We start from the raw sequence: 20,440 nt of genomic DNA, 5'->3' as shown, positions 1-20,440 counted from the left end.
GGGGAGGGAGAGGGAGCTTTGTGTAAAGTGCCTACTGGAAATGCACTGTGGGGTTTTTCCTGTATGGGAAACCATTTATGCCAAGCTTTCCCCTATTTCCCAAATTTATATCATCTGGTTAGCTGCCTCTGCTTCCAGCTTTGTATAATTCTCTTTGCCAGCTGCACAAAGCTGATTTTCTCCAAAGTCTAAAGACTGAGCTCACCTGGCTAGATTGTTGTGTGTTTTGTTGAAATTTTTCATAATGTAATGCCATATTTATTGTTTTAAAAATGAAAGGAATACTAATAAGTCTTAAAAGTTCCTTCATGCCTAAGATTTTTTCCAGTTACTGGGCTTAACTGGTGTACATTAATTAGATGTCCATACTGTATTTTGTTTGCATCAAGTAATTTTCTTTTTGACTTAGTATCTGGCACACAAAGTGGGTTAGTACTACAGTATTTGCATTACTTTAAGTACAAAGTTAGGTATGTGCTTATATGTACAGAGTTGTGCATAGCAATCATTTTATGTAAGTTGACATGTAGTCTACTCGCATTTTCATTATTTAGCAGTTTTGTACAAAAATAGCAATTAATTTGTAAACACTACCAGAATACTTTCTAGCTGGCTTGTAATTTTTTAAGAGTGTTATTTTGTTTTGGTTTTGTTCTTAGTTGTGGTTCTTCTTTTCATTTTTGTTGTACGTGTAGATCTGTAAATAAAATTGCAGTATTCAAAGCTTAAGCTTTTGGGAAAAAGAAAATAAGAATTCAGTGTGTGCATGACAACTCGTGTGTATGAGAAGGAAGGATTTGAAGGAAGATGAGTTGCAGAGTAAGTCGGGTAGCAGTTGTCAGAGTGTGGGAATTTATTTTCCTACGGGGTACGTGATTTTGTAAAAAGGAAGTATTTCTCCCAAAATTGGGAGTAGGCAAACTACTAATCGGTTTAGCTTTGTGTTATATGCTAGTTTAAAAAAGAAAATATGTAATATAATGTAAAAAAAAACAACAAAAAAGCTTTTATGATGGATTTTGTAAACAGATTTGTTACAGGGTGACCTGTTCTCTAGCTGTGATCTTACCACTTCAAATGGGTGTAATTTGAATAACTTTTGTATGGTAAAGGATCAATAAAATGACTTTTTAAGAAAAAAAGAAATATCCTTAATCTGTTAAAGATTATTTATAAAATAAAAACTTTGAAAAAATCACACTCAGTGAGGAAATATTAAAAACTGTCCCAGGAGTTTTAGGAATGAGGCAAGGATACTCTTTACTTTCACTCCCATTGCAGCTTGTGCTGGAGGCCTTGGGCAGTGCACTAAGGCACACATAGCTGAACAACCCTGAAAAACAATAAATCTCTAATACGACAGCAATGTGCCAGGGCACACAAATAGACCAGCAGACCAATGGGACAGCAGAGAGGATCCAGAAGCAGGCAATATATAGTCACCGGATTTAGAATGCAGGAAGGGAGCAAGCTGGAGCAGGGGAGGGAGGGGCTTCTGTGGTGGGAGGACTGGTTCAGGGCCAGGACTGGGGTGAGGAGAGTGACGCAGGGCCAGGCAAAGGCAGAGTTGGATCCTGTCTTTATTTAACATTTTTATGTTTTATTTATCACCGATTTTTGCGTTAATTTTATTTATTTATTTTTTTTATTTATTTATTTATTTATTTATTTATTTATTTATTTATTTATTTATTGAGACAGGGTCTCCCTTTGTCACCCAGGCTGGAGTGCAGTGGCTGGATCTCTGCTCAAGGCAACCTCCACCTCCCAGGCTTAGATGATCCTGAGCCACTGGAATAGCTGGAACTACAGGGGCGCCCCACCACACTGGCTCATTTTTGTTTGTTTTCTGTAGGGAGGGGGTTTTGCTATGTTGCCCAGGTTGGTCTCAAACTCCTAGGCTCATGCGATCTGCCCGCCTTGGCCTCCCAAAGTGATGGGATTATAGGCATGAGCCACCACGCCTGGCCGCATTAATTTCGATTTTTAAAATATTGTTTATCTTGTTCACTGAGAGGTGATGTTTGTTTGGTGTCCCCTTCAATTTTGGACTAGCAAGTGCTTCACTCTCCTTAAACAGCCCTCCCCATAGGTTCATTGTCTTAAGTGCCGTGATGGTTTCAAGGGTTTCTAGGTAGGTCAGTTTCCTTCATATTGTACACTTTAAGTATGTACAGTTTCATGTATGTCGATTATAGCTCAATATAGCCATTTTTACAGTAACATATAAAGCAATAGAGTGAAGGCTCTGTGCACTGGCGGCAGCCGTGGTCTCCGGCCCAGTTTGTGGCATCTCCAGGACACAGGCCAAAACAATCCCCCAGGGCAACGGCGTTGGACCTGAGACTCCTGCTGCAGGTGTCCCTACTCCCCGCGCCTTCTTTGGCTCTCCCCGGGGTGGGTTGCGGCGCTCAGAAGCTTAGGCCCGCGCCCACCTCCCTACCCCACCCCACCTCCACCAGTCCGATTCTGCTCGCGAGCCGCAGAGATTGGTGCCCACTCGACCCTTTTCGGGGCAGGCAAGGATTAGACCGGGATCTGACACCAACTGGCGCTGTCCTTCGCGCCCACTAACAACTGGTCAGGGTGAGGACCGCCAGACCCACTGGGATGAGGGCAGAATCTGAAGCGTGCAGCGTGAGCGACAGAGGCTGGAGAAAGCTGATTTGAAACACACACACACACACACACACACACACACACACACAACAAAACGTCAAGACGTGGCAGTGTCTACAGCGCCTTCGAGGGCATTTAAATTCCCCACCAGGAAACTGAGACCCATGCTGAGGTCTCGCCTATTCCTGGGTGCGCAGTGAGGTCGCCCCCACCCCCGGAATGGCTGTCACAGCAAGCAGGAGAGCAGCCCTGGGAACTAAGGACGTGACCAGTTACCAGGGAAACATCCTGGAGACACCACCTGTGGTCATCCCTGGGGAATGAGGTTCAGAACTATTCCTTAGTCCAGACACGGTGGCTCACGCCTGTAATCCCGACACTTTGGGAGGCCGAAGTGGGCGAATCTTATGAGCCCAGGAAATCAAGGCTACATCAGCCGTGATCGCGCCACTGCACTCCAACTTTGGCGACAAGAGTGAGACCCACTCCAAAAAAAAAAAAGATTTATTAAATGTTAATTATGAAATATTTCAGACGTACAAAAAAAGTGTACCACCACCAGCGCATCCACTACCACCTTAGAGAATGAAGCCCCGCGTTTCCTCCTGGACAAGTTTCCCTCCCTCCCTACCCTTCCTTCTTCCGACTTCCCTCCGCCCCACAGTCCCTCCGGCCCCTCCTTTCCCTTCCCTCCCCTCCCCTCATGACCTCGACTCCCTTCGCTTCTCCCTGGAAGGAGCGAGGCGGAAGATCGAGCCCCAGCGCTGCCCCACAACCAGGCTGGATTTAAAGCCTATGCAGTAGGCGTCTGTCTTCGCGGTGGCAGCATTTTCCTGTCCTCCCCAGGACTGGGAGAGTGCAGCGCTCCTCTTTCCCTTTGCAGGTGTATGAAAGCGAGATCGCCTTCTCAGCCTTCTCTTTGCACCTCCCCAGACCCTCAGCTCTCCAGTGATTCTTTTGGCTTTGTGCAGGGAGCGGGTCACCCATTCAGCAAAAAGTCACCGAGGGCCCAAAACGTTTTGCCAGAGAAATAGGATGGCTGAAAATGTTACCCTAATGGTACAAATGGAATAACTCTGTAGGCGCACATAATTACCTGTGTTTTCCCAGGGTATCAAAAGCCACTGTAGGCTGGGCACGGTGGCTCACGCCTGTAATCCCAACAATTTGGGAGGCCAAAGTGGGAGGATTGCTTGAGCCTAGGCAGCCTGGGCAACAAAGCTAGACTCCTGTCTCTACAAAAAACAAAACTAGACCGAGCGCAGTGGCTCACGCCTGTAATCTCAGCACTTTGGGAGGCCGAGGCGGGTGGATCACCTTAGGTCAGGAGTTCCAGACCAGCCTGGCCAACATAGCGAAACCTAGTCTGTACCAAAAATACAAACATTAGCTGGGCGTGGTGGCACACACCTATAATCCCAGCTACTGGGGAGGCTGAGGCAGGAGAATCGCTTGAACCCGGGAGGCGGAGGTTGCAGTGAGCCGAGATCGCACCACTGCACTCCAGCCTGGGCGACAAGAGCAAAACTCCATCTAAAAAATAATAATAATAAATTAAATAAATATAAAAATAAAAAAATAATTTTTTAAAAAAGCAAAAAACAAAACAACGAGCCACCTAGGCTTAGTAGCACTGTCTGTAGTCCTAGCTACTCAGGAGGCTGGGCAGGGAAGACTGCATGCTAATATTCATTTCCATTATAACCCAATTTAGTGGAAGGCCACGTTTACATTCTCATACTGTTCTATTTAGTGCAATGAATACACTCATCTGACTTGGTAATAAAGTGTAGTTATTTTAGAAGTTCCAAAGCAATCCGACAGTCTTGAAAATGCCTTCTTTGCATTTTCAAAGAAAATGTTTATTTCACACCAGGGAGAATCAGGGAGAAGATTCAAAAGCATTGTGTAAACCTTGAATTCATGAAACAATTTTAACAAAGGGTATAACTTCAGAAGCATTAAATTTGATTCTCTTGTATTTTTGTTACTAAATAATACTAAAACCCTCTCAATCTTCGTGAAAAGTCTTAGTAAGGAAAGGATTCTTGGGCCAGGCGAAGTGGCTCATGCCTGTAATCCCAGCACTTTGGGAGGCCAAGGTGGAAAGATCGCTTGAGCCAGGAGTTTGAGACCAGCCTGTACAACATAGCGAGACCCTGGCTCTAAAAAATAATAATAATTAAAATAAAGAGTCACAGAGCGGCCGCCCAGAGCGGCTGCGGGGGCGGCGGGGCGCGGGGCTCCAGGACACAGCTGAGCCGGCGGTCAGAGCGAGACCTGCAGCAGAGACGACGGAGGCGGAAGCATCTCGATCCGGGAGGCGGCGGCGTGGGGAGCCGGCGCCGCCTGGGATGTTCAGTCATGAAATGAGTGCGTACCGAGGAGATCCAGATGGCAGTGTCCTGCTACCTCAAACGCTGGCATTACGTGGACTCTGACGGTCCCCTGAAGCAAGGACTGCGGCTGCCACAGACTGCTGAAGAGTTGGCGGCCAATCTCACAGTACACAGAGAATCTCATTGTGCCGACATAGTGTCTGCAGCCCCTTGCCAGGCAGAGCCCCAGCAATATGAAGTACAGTTTGGACGACTGCGGAATTTTCTCATCGATTCTGATTCCCCGCATAGCCACGAAGTGATGCCTCTCCTTTATCCTCTCTTTGTCTGCCTCCATCTCAGCCTGGTCCAGAACAGTCCAAAAAGTACAGTGGAAAGTTTTTACAGCCGCTTGCATGGAATGTTTCTGCAGAACGCTAGCCAGAAGGACGTCATTGAGCAGCTACAGACCACTCAAACCATCCAGGACATCCTATCTAACTTCAAGCTTCGAGCATTCCTAGATAACAATTACGTGGTCCATCTCCAAGAAGACAGCTACAACTACCTTATCCACTACCTCCAAAGTGACAGCTATACTGCCCTGTGCAAAATCCTCATCTTACATATTCATCTTGATGTGCAGCCTGCCAAGACAACAGACTAACAGCTGTATGCAAGTGGCAGCTCCTCCCGCCGTGAGAACAATGACTTGGAGGCCCCTGATATGCCCAGCCCTATTCTGCCAGAACGATGCTGCCCTGGAGGTCTTACAGGAGAGCATTAAGCAAGTCAAGGATGGGTCTCCCTCCCTCACTACCATCTGCTTCTATAACACCTAGCAGCTGTTGAACACTGCAGAAATCTCCCCTGATAGCAAGCTGCTTGCTGCTGGGTTTGACAACTCCTGTATAAAACTTTGGAGCTTACAATCCCAGAAGTTAAAATCAGAGTCCTGTCAAGTAGACATGTCCCGCATCCATTTGGCTTGTGATATTCTGGAGGAGGATGTGTGAATACCGTTTTTTCTTCCCTGCAACTGCCTTCCTAATTTGCTTAGAATGTCCTTACCAAACACGACATATCTTAGAATGGACTTCCTAATTTTCCTCATCATATAGCTAAAGCCAGACTAATGCCATGTAACCTGTAGCCATTGAATTCCTGCACATGCCTAACCTAAGGTGTAAAAACAATTTTTAGCAACGTAACTTAACATTATTAATGAATGGTAGTATTTATACTATCTGAAATGTGGATAACAACCCTAAGCCTAATTAAAGACCTTTAGCTAATAATGACTTTAGCTGAGATTTGCAGTAAATATGCACTTATGTGTGCATACATTTGCTCAGGTATAAATAATTAGAAGTAAGATTACTGAGTCGAAGGGCCTGCATTGTAAACTGTAATGAATATTTCTTTTCCCACAGAAGGTTGTACCATTTCACAGTCTCAGCAGCAGTAGTGAGAACACTGTTGTCCCTGCACCCTCACCACACTGGATGGTATTGCCTTTCTGAGGCCAGTCCGTATCCTGTGGATCCATGTACCCCAGGGTGTTCCCAGACCCCACTTTGAGAAGTAACACAGCAAGTAGAGTTGCTAGCTCTCCCCTGTCAGTCAGTGTTCAATCTTTTTTGGTTTGTAACCATTTAGTCATTGAAAAGGGCAGGCGCAGCTTGGGTTTCAGGTCACTGAAAAATCACTACCTTAGAAAAAAATGTAGGCCAAGGAAGATAGAAATTAAACTTCACAGAGTTAACTTTCCTTCAGAGTGTTCCTGCAAAAGCTGTGGGCCAAAATATTTTTGTCTTATCACCACTGAAATTCAGGTAGCTCTGCCTCATGTTACTTTGGATGGAAAATTCTTTATACGATGTTTAAAAATTAAGGATCAAAAATATCACGCTAACTAAGTTACAGTTAATGATAAGGATATCAAGAATATTCGGTGTACTAAATTAAGCCATTGTTTTCCTGTTTCTGTTTTCTGAGTCTGCGTCCAGTTAGTATGGCCTTTGAATTTTTGATTACTGCAACCGAGACAGTATAATTCAAGGATTTCCTTATGATCAGTAAAGAGTCTGATTCCTACGTAGAAGCTTTCATTTCTAGTTTTTTTTTTTAAACTAAGGGAGGAGACCACCCCTCATATTGTCTTATGCCAATTTCTGCCTCTAAAGAAAGAAGAAGTAAAAACTAAAAGGCAGAAATGAAATCCACGGGCAGATAGCCCGGCGCCATGCCTCAGGCCTGGTTAAAGATCCACCCCTGACCTGGCCAGGCACAGTGGCTCACGCCTGTAATCCCAACACTTTGGGAAGCCAAGGCGGGTGGATCATGAGGTCAGGAGATCTAGACCATCCTGGTTAACATGGTGAAACCCCGTCTGTACTAAAAACACAAAACATTAGCCGGGCATAGTGGCAAGCGCTTGTAGTCTCAGATACTCAGGAGACTGAGGCAGGAGAATGGCATGAACCCAGGAGGCGGAGCTTGCAGTGAGCCAAGATTGTGCCTCTGCACTCCAGCCTGGGTGACAGAGTGAGACTCTGTCTCAAAAAAAAAAAAAGATCGACCCCTGACCTAACTGGTTATTTTATCTATAGATTCCAGACATTGCATAGACAAGCACTGTGAAAATCCCCTGTGCTGTTGTGCTCCATTCTGATTACCGGTGCATGCAGCTCCCAGTCATATACCCCACTGCTTGCTCAATCAATCACGACCCTTTCACGCAGACTCCCTTGGAGTTGTAAGCCCTTAAAAGGGACAGGAATTGCTTACTCGGGGAGCTCGGTTTTTGGAGACGTGAGTCTGCCAATGCTCCTAGCTGAATAAAGCCCTTCCTTCTACAACTCAGTGTCTGAGGGGTTTTGTCTGTGTCTTGTCCTGCTACATTGCTTGGTATTCTGACCGGGAAGCGAGGTGATTAACAGACACATGGTCTAGGCAGCCCCTTAGGCAGCTTAGGCCTGCCCTGTGGAGCATCCCTGCAGGGGACTCCAGCCAGCTTGAGCAACATGGATCCTGAGAGCACTCCTGGGTAGGCGTTTTCCCTGGTGGAATGCCTTGTTAGAGCAGAGCACGGCAGGCCCCCGTGGAGGATCAATATAGTGGCTGAACACCAGGAGGAACTGGCACTTGGAGTCCGGACATCTGAAACTTGGTAAGACTGGTCTTTAGACCTTGCCCACTCCATTTGAGTGGAAGCATGGCCTGACCACCCACAGCGTGCCTGTACCGGCACTTAGGTTTTTGTTTTTGACTTGACTTGGATTGCTTGATACTTCGGTTTTGGTTTTGACCTGGCTTGGATTTCTTGATACTCCGATTTTGGTTTTGATTCTGGTTTGGTGTAAACTGTAAAAGTGTGTGTGTGCCCTTTTTACCCGTTCTTTGTTTTGTGGTGTGCATGAGGTGTGAGTGTGGTGTTTTGTCTCAAGGAAGCATGGGTCAGGCACAAAGTAAGCCCACCCCACTAGGAAATATGTGGAAAAATTTCAAGAAAAGATTTAAGGGAGACTATGGAGTACTATAACACCAGGAAAGCTTAAAACTTTGTGTAAGGTAGACTGGCCAGCATTAGAGGTGGCCATCAGAAGGAAGCCTGGACAGGTCCCTTGTTTCAAAGGTATGGCACAAGGTAACTTGTAAGCCAGGGCACCCAGACCAGTTCCCATACATAGACACTTGGTTACAGCTGGTTTTAGACCGCCCCCCACAGTGGTTGAGAGAACAGCAGCATAAGCGGCTGGCAGAGGCAAGGAAAGACCAGCAGAGAGAGAGAGAGGAAGAGACAGAGAGACAAAGAGGGAGTCAAGAAGAGAGAGAGAAAGAGAGGCAGAGAGAGAGGAAGAGACAGAGGCAAAAGGAAAGTCAAAGAGAGAGAGAGACAGAAAGTCAAAGAGAGAGAGAGAGAAATATACAAGTAGTTAAGAAAAAAAAAGTGTACACTATTCCTTTAAAAGCCAAGGTAAATTTAAAACCTATAATTGACAATTAAAGGTATTCTCCATAACCCTATAACACTCCAATACCACTTTGTTGTCAGTGTAAACAAGGGGGTATCCCAAAAGCACTGAGGCCTTCCTATCAAAAATCCTTAGCCCTGTATCCTATGGATGGCCCAAATGCATTCAATCTGTAGTGGCAACTGCTTTGCTAACAGAAGAAAGTAAAAAATAACTTTTAGAGGAAACCTCATTGTGAGCACACCTCACCAGTTCAAAAGTATCCTAAGGAAAAAAAAAAAAAAAAACGATGATTTAACATTAACCACTGAAAATTCCCTTAACCCAGCAGGTTTCCCAACAGGGGATCTAAATCTTAATTACCATACAAAGGTCCGACCAGACCTAGGAGGAACTCCCTTCAGGACAGGATGATAGATGGTTCCTCCCGGGCAATTGAAGGGAAAAAAAAAAGCCATCTATACCAATTCTAAGTTAGTTTGGACTAAACAAGGTCTTATTAATAGCAAAGGATAATTGAAATCCCAAACTTACAAGGTTTTCAACAAAAGTAAAGTTTGCTAAAAGTTAACACTGTAACATGTATTATAGTGACCTGTAATCTTGTGGCCTTAGACAATCTAGTCCACAGACATAAAGGAAGTTTGCTTTGGAAAAGAACGGTTATCTTCAGGAAAAAAAGGGGGGCAGAATTTATGCAAAAATAATGTTATATGGTAAATTCTTGTCCTGAAATAAATTAACCGGTTGTTTAAAGAAAGAAATGTTTGTAATAAGTCAGACAGCTGAGGCATGTCGAAGAATTGTCTGTGAAAGTCGTGAAAGAGAAAAAAAAGTTATAAAAAAAAGTGTGTTAGAAAAAGAATTTATGCAAGAAATGTTGTATAATTTAAAAGTAATTAGGCCTCCTGAATGTTAAACTATTGAAGAGACAGTTTTGTGCAAGGTGTATAAGGAAAGTAAAGTATACCTTTGGTAAAGGGATTATAAGGAGGCATAAGAATGTGGACTTTTTACCTACATTAAAGGGTTAAAAAAATGTTTTAAAGGTTTAAGCAAGTTTTAAAATGTTAGTTGTGTGTAAATTCCGTGTGTAAATATATTAGCTAAAGTTAAAGGGGTATCATCCAGTTTTTCTGAGAACTGGACATTAAAGTAAAAACACAACAGGTTTCTCTTAAAGCACTAACCTGCTCTTTAACAAAGATTATAAAAGGTTAAAAAGAGTCTATAAAAATCTTACCTAATGGTCCGACATTAAAAATTGAATAAATATGCCTACAAAGTTTATTAAAACTAACTTTAACATTAATAGCATACTAATATAAAGGTGAAATTTAGCTTATCTGGTATAAAAATCATACAAGAAGAATTGTCAAATATAAAATAGTGTTTGGCTTCTTTGGTCTAAAAACTAATAAAAAATATGTACTAAAGGAAATTTCTTAGTAGAAAGGCACCAAGGACTATAAAGTCCACTGCTGATGTCCCCACATTTAAAACAAATGGTCAATTTCTTTAAAAAATAATTACATACTTGCTTTATCTTCCACTTTCCTTTCCCTCAAAACTAAAAGTCTTTTAGCACATGTACCACCCCTAGAATTTCTGGTAAACCTGCACCAGCCTGAAGATCATGTTCTCATCAAAGGGTGGAAAGAAAAAAACTCGAGCCAGCCTGAGAAGGACCCTACCTTGTGCTGCTATCCACCGAGACTGCTGTTCATACAGCAGAAAAGGAATGGACTCATCACACCCGAGCCAAGAAAGCACCACCCCCTCCAGAGTCGTGGGCCACAGTCCCAGGAGAAAACCCTACCAAACTAAAGCTAAGAAAAGTTTAACTCCTTCTTCTATTCTATTACTCTTTCTTCTTTCTTCACTCTATTTCTGACCATCTAGTTATTAACATAACCAAGTCAATTTTGCCTCAAACTATTGCATTTAATGCTTGCCTTGTTATACCCTGTGGGGACTTGCCAAGTCAAAGACAGCTCTCCACTTCAGAAAAGTACCTCTGTCCCTCCTGACTCTCCTCAGACTGGGCATTAATAAATTGGGACCATTTAATCCAGGGAGATTTTGATTAAAAACCCCAGTGTCAACCAGGAGTCTTGCCCCCCAGTAGAGAGCTTTTATGCTGTAGTTGGTCCAATGTTCTGTGGACCACTAAAGAGCAAGGGTGGACTGCCCCAACTGGTTTTCGTAATTTCCTAAAATCATACATTCATTTTACTAGAGGATCATAGACGTTAAAGACTGAAAGCAAACTTTGGCAATTAAGCAGGATGCCAAGATGCAAATGCCTGGTTGAAATGGATCAAATATTCTGTCCACACATAAAACAAAAGCAATTGTTATGCTTGTGCACATGGCAGTCCAGAGGCCCAGATTGTCCCCTTTCCACTGGGGTGGTCCTCCAGTCGACCAGGCATGGGCTGCATGGTAGCTCTTTTCCAGGATTCTACAGCCTGGAGTAATCAGTCGTGCCAAGCTCCCTCTGCTATATCCCAAAGTCCAGCACCCTGTGGGTCAGCCCCCAGGGGACATCCAGCTTCCATCTCCCAACACTAAGTTCACTTCTTGTCTCTCACAACAGGGAGGAAACTTAGCCTTCTTTGGAGACCTGAAGGGATGCAAGGAGCTTAAGAATTTTCAAGAGCTTATCAATCAGTCAGCCCTTGTTCATCCCTGAGCAGATGTGTGGTGGTATTTTGGTGGACCTTTACTAGGCACTGTGCCCAATAACTGGAGTGGTACTTGTACTTTAGTCCAGTTGGCTATCCCTTTCACCCTGGCATTTCATCAACCAGAGGGAGGAAAAATAAGATATCATAAAGCAAGAGAAGCCCCCTATGGGTCTTTCAACTCTCACATCTATTTAGATGCAATTGAAGTCCCATGAGGAATACCAGATCAACTTAAAGCCCAAAATCAAATAGCTGCAGGATTTGAGTCAATATTTCGGTGGGTGACAGTTAATAAAAATGTAGATTGGATAAACTACATCTGTTAAAGCCAACAGCAACAAGCTTTTCATGAGTTAAAAGAAAAACTCATGTCGGCCCCAGCCCTGGGGCTACATGACCTGACAAAATCTTTAACACTATATGTGTCAGAGAGAAAAAAAAATGGCAGATGGAGTTTTGACCCAGACTGTGGGGCCCTGGCTGAGGCCTGCCTACCTCGTCAAACATCTAGATGGAGTTTCTAAGAGTTGGCCCCTGTGCTTAAGAGCCTTGGCAGCAACAACTCTGCTAGCACAAGAGGTGGATAAGCTAACTCTTGGGCAAAACCTAAACTTAAAGGCCCCCCACGCTATGGTGACTTTCATGAATACATCATTGGCTACCAAATGCTAGATTAACCAAGTACCAAAGCTTGCTATGTGAAAATCCCCGCATAACCATTGAGGTTTGCAACACCCTAAACCCTGCCACCTTGCTCCCAGTATCAGAAAGCCCAGTTGAACATAACTGTGTAGAGGTATCGGACTCCGTTTATTCTAGTGGGACCAACCTCCAAGACCACCCTTGAACAGTAGACTGTGAGCAGTACATGAATGGGAGCAGCTTCGCCAACCCCTGTAAAGTGACTCTGAAGAAGACGAGAAGCCCTGCTCCAGTCACACCCAGAAGCTAACTGGTCCACGCATGGCTGAAGCATGAGAAAACTCTTCATGGGACTCATTTTCCTTAAAATTTGGACTTGTATAGTAAGTACTTCAACTGACCTTCCTCAGACTGAGGACTGTTCCCAGTGTATATATCAAGTCACTGAGGTAGGACAAAAAGTTGCTACAGTCTTATTTTATGCTTATTGTAAGTGTACTGGGACTGTAAAAAGAACTTGTTTGTATAATGCTATTCTATACAAGGTATGTAGCCCAGGAAATGACCAACCTGATGTGTGTTATGACCCATCTGAGCCTCCCATGACCACAGTTTTAAAAATAAGATTAAGTACTGAGGACTGGTGGGGGCTCATAAACGATATGAGTAAAGTGTTAGCCAAAACAGAAGGAAAAAAAAAGGATACCCAAACAAGTCACCTTGAAATTTGATGCCTGTGCTGTCATTAATAGTAATAAGTTAGAAATATGATGTGGTTCTCTTAATTAGGAAAGAGGCTGTATGGCAGAAAATAAGTACATTTGTCATGAATTAGGACTGGGTGGAAATAAATGTAGATACCGGTCTTGTGTCATTTAGGCTATGTGGATAAAAAATAAAAAGAATCCTGTCCACCTTCAGAAAGGGAAAGTGGCCCTTCCTGTAGCAGTGGTCAGTGTAACCCCTTAGAACTAGTAATAACCAATCCCCTTGATCCTTGCTGAAAAAATGGGGAGTGTGTAACCCTAGAAATTGATGGGGCTGGACTGGATCCTCAAGTAAATATCGTGGTTTGAGGAGAAGTTTATAAATGCTCTCCTGAGCCAGTATTTCAAACCTTCTATGATGAACTAAATGTGCCAGTACCAGAAATTCCAGGAAAAACAAGAAATTTGTTTTTGCAATTAGCCGAGCATGTAGCCCAGTCTCTCAATGTCACTTCATGTTATGTATGTGGAGGAACTGTAATGGGAGATCAATGGCCATGGGAAGCCCGAGAATTAGTACCTACAGACCCAGTTCCTGATAAATTCCCAGCTCAAAAGACTCACCCTGATAACTTCTAGGTCCTAAAAGCCTCAATCATTAGACAATACTGTATAGCAAGAGTGGGGAAGGACTTCACCCTTCCTGTGGGAAGACTCAGCTGCCTTGGGCAAAAACTGTATAATAGTACTACAAAAACAGCCACCTGGTGGAGTTCAAACCACACTAAGAAAAATCCATTTAGTTAATTCCCAAAGTTGCAAACTGTGTGGACCCACCCAGAGTCCCACCAGGACTGGACAGCCCCCACTGGATTATACTGGATATGTGTGCATAGAGCTTACACCAAATTACCCGACCAGTGGGCAGGTAGTTGTGTTATTGGCACTATTAAACCATCTTTCTTCCTACTGCCCATAAAGACAGGCGAACTCCTGGGCTTCCCTGTCTATGCTTCCTGCAAAAAGAGAAGCATAGCTATAGGAAATTCGAAAGATGATGAACGGCCCCCTGAAAGAATCATATAATATTATGGGCCTGCTACTTGGGCACAAGATGGTTCATAGGGATTCCAGACCCCCATTTATATACTCAACCGAATCATATGGTTACAAGCTATCTTAGAAATAATCACTAATAAGACTGGCAGAGCCTTGACTATTCTGGCCCAGCAAGAAACTCAGATGAGAAATGCTATCTATCAAAATAGATTGGCTCTTGACAACTTGCTAGCAGCTGAAGGAGGGGTCTGTAGGAAATTTAACCTTACTAATTGCTGTCTACACATAGATGATCAGGGCAAGCAGTTGAAGACATAATTAGAAATATAACAAAATTGGCACATGTGCCCATGCAAGTGTGGCATGGATTTGATCCTGGGGCCATGTTTGAAAAATGGTTCCCAGTGCTAAGAAGATTTAAAACTCTTATAATAGGAGTTATAATAGTAATAGAAACCTGCTTACTGCTCCCTTGTTTGCTACCCATACTTCTTCAAATGATAAAAAGCTTCATCACTACCTTAGTTTACCAAAATGCTTCAGCACAAGTGTACTATATGAATCACTATCGATCTGTCTTACAAGAAGACATGGGTAGTGAGAATGAAAGTGAGAACTCCCACTAATGAGTGAGATTCTCAAGGAGGGGGAATAAGGGAGGAGACCACCCCTCATATTGTCTTATGCCCAATTTCTGCCTCCAAAGAAGAAGAAGTAAAAACTAAAAGGCAGAAATGAAATCCACAGGCAGACAGCCTGGTGCCGCGCCCTGGGCCTGGTTAAAGATCAACCCCTGACCTAATCAGTTACGTTATCTATAGATTCCAGACATTGTATGGAAAAGCACTGTGAAAATCCCTGTCCTGTTCTGTTCCATTCTGATTACTGGTGCATGCAGCCCCCAGTCATGTACCGCCTACTTGCTCAATCAGTCACGACCCTTTCATGTGGACCCCCTTAGAGCTGTAAGCCCTTAAAAGGGACAGGAATTGCTCACTCGGGGAGCTCAGTTTTTGGAGACGTGAGTCTGCCGATGCTCCCAGTGGAGTAAAGCTCTTCCTTCTACAACTCGGTGTCTGAGTGGTTTTGTCTGCAGCTCATCCTGCTACAAGACGGTGTCTCACTCTGTCGCCCAGGCTGGAGTGCAGTGGCACGATCTCAGCTCACTGCAATGTCTGCCTCCCAGGTTCATGCCATTCTCCTGCCTCAGCCTCCTGAGTAGCTGGGACTACAGACACCCGCCACCATGCTGAGCCAATTTTTTTTGTATTTTTAGTAGAGACAGGGTTTCACCGTGTTAGCCAGGATGGTCTCAATCTCCTGACCTCGTGATCTGCCCACCTTGGCCTCCCAAAGTGCTGGGATTACAGGCATGAGCCACTGTGCCCAGCCTAATTTCTAGAATTTTATATACTCTCCAAAATATTTTCATTACATTTATATTTGAATTTTCAAACTTCTCTTTCCCTTGGAGACAGTTCTCTTTTCCTTGGAGACAGTTCTTCTGATAAAACTGAGGAATATTGCCTGCATTTGCTTTCAGTTTTCTGTAAATACAAAAAATAATATTTATACTGACCTTATTAGCTTTGATGATACGGAGTTTGGGATTATTCTGGGCATTAAAAATTAATATTAAGGAAGATAGCATTATGACATCTTGTAACAGTAGACCAAAATAAAACATTTTAAGACTCTGGCCACTACTGAAAACTAGCTCTGTGACTTGTCCTATATATATTTCTGGGTATTATCTGAAGACTCAAAAGTGAGGAACAGAGTGAGGAATCCCAGGAACTGAAAGAAATTAAGTATGGCTGGAGTTAGGAGAAGGGCTAAGACAGGAAGTGATGTGATGACAGTGTCTTATATGAGCAATTATGACAGCCAAACTAAGGTAGTGACAGTGGAAAAGGAGGCATGGATGGACTAGAGAAGAGCTCAGTTATTAGATTACTGTAGGGGATGAGGGAGAGGAAGCACCAAGGGTGACGTTTGTGTCTCAGGCTTAAACAGTTGGATATCCATCAAGAAAAGAGCAAAAGATATCATCGGAATGGTGGTTTTGTTTAAATACTTCTGGCTTTCCACCACTGTTCATATTGAAAGTACTGCAGATGCTCGCCAGCCTCTGCCTTTTTTAAGAATAAACTTTTTTAAAACTAAAGAACTAAAGCTGAGATTCTTCTCTTCTGTTGTTGAGGGGCTTCCTGTGTGGGATTTCTGCATGCCCACCCATTTAGTCACAGCAATTTGGGAAGTTTTCTCTTTGGTTTCTGACAATGAGCATTTGGGGGGAAAGCCAGGCATAAATTAGTTACAGTAGTTGGTGTTTAATGTTTCTCCAGTGAAAATTTGGACTTTTATTTTTTCCTTGTAGAATGCATAATTAAAACTCATACTATTATTTTGAAATGAAATATTAAATATTTTTTAAAAAGAGACTCTTTTTTTTTTTTTTTGAGACAGAGTCTCGCTGTGTCCCCCAGGTTGGAGTGCAGTGGCGTGGTCTCAGCTCACTGCAAGCTCCGCCTCCTGGGTTCATGCCATTCTCCTGCCTCAGCCTCCCGAGTAGCTGGGACTACAGGTGCCTGCCACCACGCCTGGCTAATTTTTTGTATTTTTAGTAGAAACGGGGTTTCACCGTGTTAGCCAAGATGGTCTCGATCTCCTGACCTCATGATCCTCCTGTCTCGGCCTCACAAAGTGCTGGGATTACAGGTGTGAGCCACAGCATCCGGCCAAAAAATAGAGACTCTTAATGGAGGAGCCATAAACTCACATACCCATAGAAGCCAAGCAGGTAAAAGCAAGTAGTGGAACCACATGGATTCATGAGATGATAGGAAGTACAAAACAGCCATGTAAGTCAAATTAAAAAGCCAGCTTCCACTTTCTGCTTTAATCTTTTCAAAGCAATAACTATTACATAAATCAGTGAATACAATATTTCAGCAGTATTTGAAATGGTGTTCATACCCAGCAATTCCGCTTCTAGACATAAATCCAAGAGAATTGAAAACATATGTGCACACAGGCACTTGTACATGAATATTCATGGAAGCATTATCCACAACAGCCAAAAAGTGGAAACAGTCCAAATGTCTATCAAGATGAATGAATAAATAAAATGTAGTGTATGCATGCAGTTAAATATTATTTGGCCATAAAAAGAAATGAAGCACTGATGCAGGCTGCAACACGGATGAACTTGAAAACTTTATGTTACGTGAAAGAAGCCAGTCATAAAAGGTCACACACTGTTATTCCTATTATAGGAAATATCCAGATAGGCACGTCCATAGAGACAGAGAGGAGAGGAGTCGTTGCCAGGGGCTGGACAAGGAGAATGAGAGTGAGCGCTAATGGATGTTGCATTTCTTTGTGAGGTGGATAGTGGTGATCATTGCACAACTCCGTGAATGTACTAAAAATTATTGAATTGTACACTTTGAAAGAATTAATTATATAGGATGCAATTATATCTCAGTTTAAAAAAAAGGAAAACAGTAACCAAAATCTCCTATGGAAGCATAAAATTTTCTCTGTTAATTATGCCAAATAAAACTGAATTCACAGCAGAAAAAAAAAAAGAAGAGAAAGGATTCCTAAATTCTTTAATTACTACTAATATCTGACCTGAAGTTACTTTGAATGTCTTGCTTCTTCATCAGCACTGACCATAGTTCTAGTCAGATTTTCCTATTTTTTTAACTCAAACTGTTGAGAGAGAGAAATGGCGTATATTAGAAAGATGCAATATTGTTTAAACTTTACTACTCTTTTGTTTTTACATTGATTTTCATGTTTATCTTATTCTATTTTGACTGTAATGTATACATTTAACTAAAGATTGTATTTCTCAATTGTAATTTTTTTCTAGTAGAAAACATTTTAAGATGCAGAGTTCTTTTCTTTTTCTCCAATCCCTTTAATATTCACTTAAACAATTAAGATTGAAGCGATAATAAAACTGCATTTCTTACATTACAAGATTTTGTATGATATTTGTAGTATATACCAATTTTCTCATAATCTCTTCTGCAATAACATTTCATTAATACTCTGGTCCTCAGGTTGTTTCAACAAGGTCAGAAAGATAGGCAAGAAGATGGTAAAATAAACTTACTCATGGGTAAAAGGAATCAAATATTTACTATGTACACTATTCTAGGTTTTACACACTTTACATAAATTAAGTGTGACATAAGTTCTAGTTGTCTGTTAATAGAAAAGCATCACTTTGGGAGGCTGACGCAGGAGGATCCCTTAAGCCCAGGAGTTAGAGACCAGCCTGGGCAAGATGGTGAGACCTCGTCTCTACACACACAAACATACACACACACACACACACACACACACACACACACACACACAGAGCCCCTATAGTCCTAGCTACTCAGGAGCAGGAGGCTGAGGTGGAAGGATCCCTTGAGCCCAAGTATTTGACGTGGCAGTGAGCTATGATTGTGCCACTGCACTCCAGCCTGGGCAACAAAGCAAGACTTCATCTCTAAATAAAATAAAATAAATAAAAAACATAACAGCAATTCCAGGGCCAGCTAAGTCTATGTTTTACATGTGCTTTCACTTTAAGTACAAATTGTGGAAACAAACAATGTATCCTTGCCTAAAGATACATTGTCAACATGGCACTAATACATATTTTCCACTTCCAAAGGTTTTTTTGTAAGTGTACAACGTTAGCACATGGAAACATTCAAGCTGTTTATCATTCCACTGAAATCTGGGTTTTGTTATGTTTTGTTTTGTTTTTCTGTTCTCACCTGCTGAGCAGCATTTGGCCAGCATCACCACAGGGACTTGGTTCTATCACCTGGTAAACTTAAGATGGGAACAGAAAGTGGCAATTGTGTTTCTGGGAGAGAATTTTAAAAAGAGCTGATTTTTTTTTTTTTTTTTGAGATGGAGTCTCGCTCTGTCGCCCAGGCTGGAGTGCAGTGGCGTGGTCTCAGCTCACTGCAAGCTCCGCCTCCCGGGTTCACACCATTCTCCTACCTCAGCCTCCTGAGTAGCTGGGACCACAGGCGCCCGCCACCATGTCCGGCTAATTTTTTTGTATTTTTAGTACAGACGGGGTTTCACTGTGTTAGCCAGGATGGCCTGGATCTCCTGACCTTGTGATCCGCCTGCCTCGGCCTCCCAAAGTGCCAGGATTACAGGCATGAGCCACCGTGCCCAGCCTGTTTTCTTTAACTTAACACTGCTAGCTTTAAAAGGTAGTGTCTAATTTTAAAGCACTGAAGTTGTCATTTAAATAAGAAAATGTACTTGGCTTAATCAACTGTGAAATGAAGACGATATCACTGCCTTTTCAAGCATTAGACCAAAGCCAATTATTTTGAGCCAAGCGATACCAAGTTTGTATTGCACTACAGTTTTCAAGGACATAGTGTTTCTACCCTCTCTGAACCTAAGTTGCCCCCTCACTCCTCCAGCCAACCCCCCTTTCTCTGGGCCCGTTCTTTCCCAGCTGAGCTGTTTGCCCCTTGCTCCCTTTCCCTCCTCTATTTGCCTTTGACTGTCCCTCTATCTATATCTGGGCTAGTGCAAAAGGTTTCTTCACTGCCTGGTCAGTCACTGACCAGTCACCACTGCACTGGGGTGGATTTGGGATCCTATTAGTAAAACTGACTATCTGGTATGTTTGTGCTGGTCATCTCCCCTGAAAATGATATTGTGCCTCATCATCAAAAGTACTGTTTAAGGGATAAGGATGGCAAACCCACAAGGTATCTGAGAAAATCCTCAAATGTGTGAGTCACCTAGTCAAATGTTCACTTATATATGCTAGAGGTAAGTTCAGAGATGAACTGTGACTTGCCGAAGGCTGTGCAGCTGACCAGAGGGAGACACTGGAACTGTATTTCTCTTTCCACTATACCATAAAAAAAAAACAAGGTTAATGACACTTAAAAAGAGTTTGTAAGTAAACCAAAATGAAATGCCTAGTACATAGGAAAAGTCTTTGGGATCTCCCCACAGATTTTTAGGCAGAATGAAAGCTATCTGTACAATGAGAAATGCTGCTCAGTTCGACAGATGCCACCAAGTACCAACAGATGCCACCAAGTACCAACAGATGCCACCAAGTATCCTTACTGTCATTCTGAAACTGAGTCTGTGACTGCAGATAATATATGTCACTATTTGAGAATAAGAGGTCCCACCCTCTCCATTCTTTTCAGGTCCTCAGTCACAAGGTCACACTTTACTTTCATTGTTTAACAGGATAAATTAATCAGGTTGAAGTAGGACTTAGGAGGTACATTGAAGATAAAAGCAAAAGGCAGCAAACATTTTTACAAGTAGATCATCGCGGTTACCTTAAAAGTTAAGTTTCAGATTAATTTACAGAGTAGTGACAGAATCATATAATTTCAGTGAAAATCAACAAAAGAGTTGTA

The 20,440-nt window shown here is 42.7% G+C and overlaps 1 protein-coding gene and 1 pseudogene across 4 annotated transcripts in view; one reads left to right on the top strand and one right to left on the bottom strand.

Annotated features, from left to right (window-relative positions):
* Positions 1-20,440, bottom strand: part of SLFN12L (schlafen family member 12 like) — a 64,294-nt gene that overhangs the window by 19,894 nt on the left and 23,960 nt on the right. The gene's annotated exons all lie outside the window — the stretch shown is intronic.
* Positions 4,984-6,047, top strand: LOC101057796 (TAF5-like RNA polymerase II p300/CBP-associated factor-associated factor 65 kDa subunit 5L; annotated as a pseudogene).

The sequence above is a fragment of the Pan troglodytes genome, chromosome 19, assembly GCF_028858775.2.
Source record: "Pan troglodytes isolate AG18354 chromosome 19, NHGRI_mPanTro3-v2.0_pri, whole genome shotgun sequence".
In the NCBI taxonomy this organism is placed as follows: Eukaryota; Metazoa; Chordata; class Mammalia; order Primates; family Hominidae; genus Pan; species Pan troglodytes.
The sequence above is the reverse complement of the archived record's forward strand: the minus strand, read 5'-3'. Positions and strand labels throughout refer to the sequence as shown.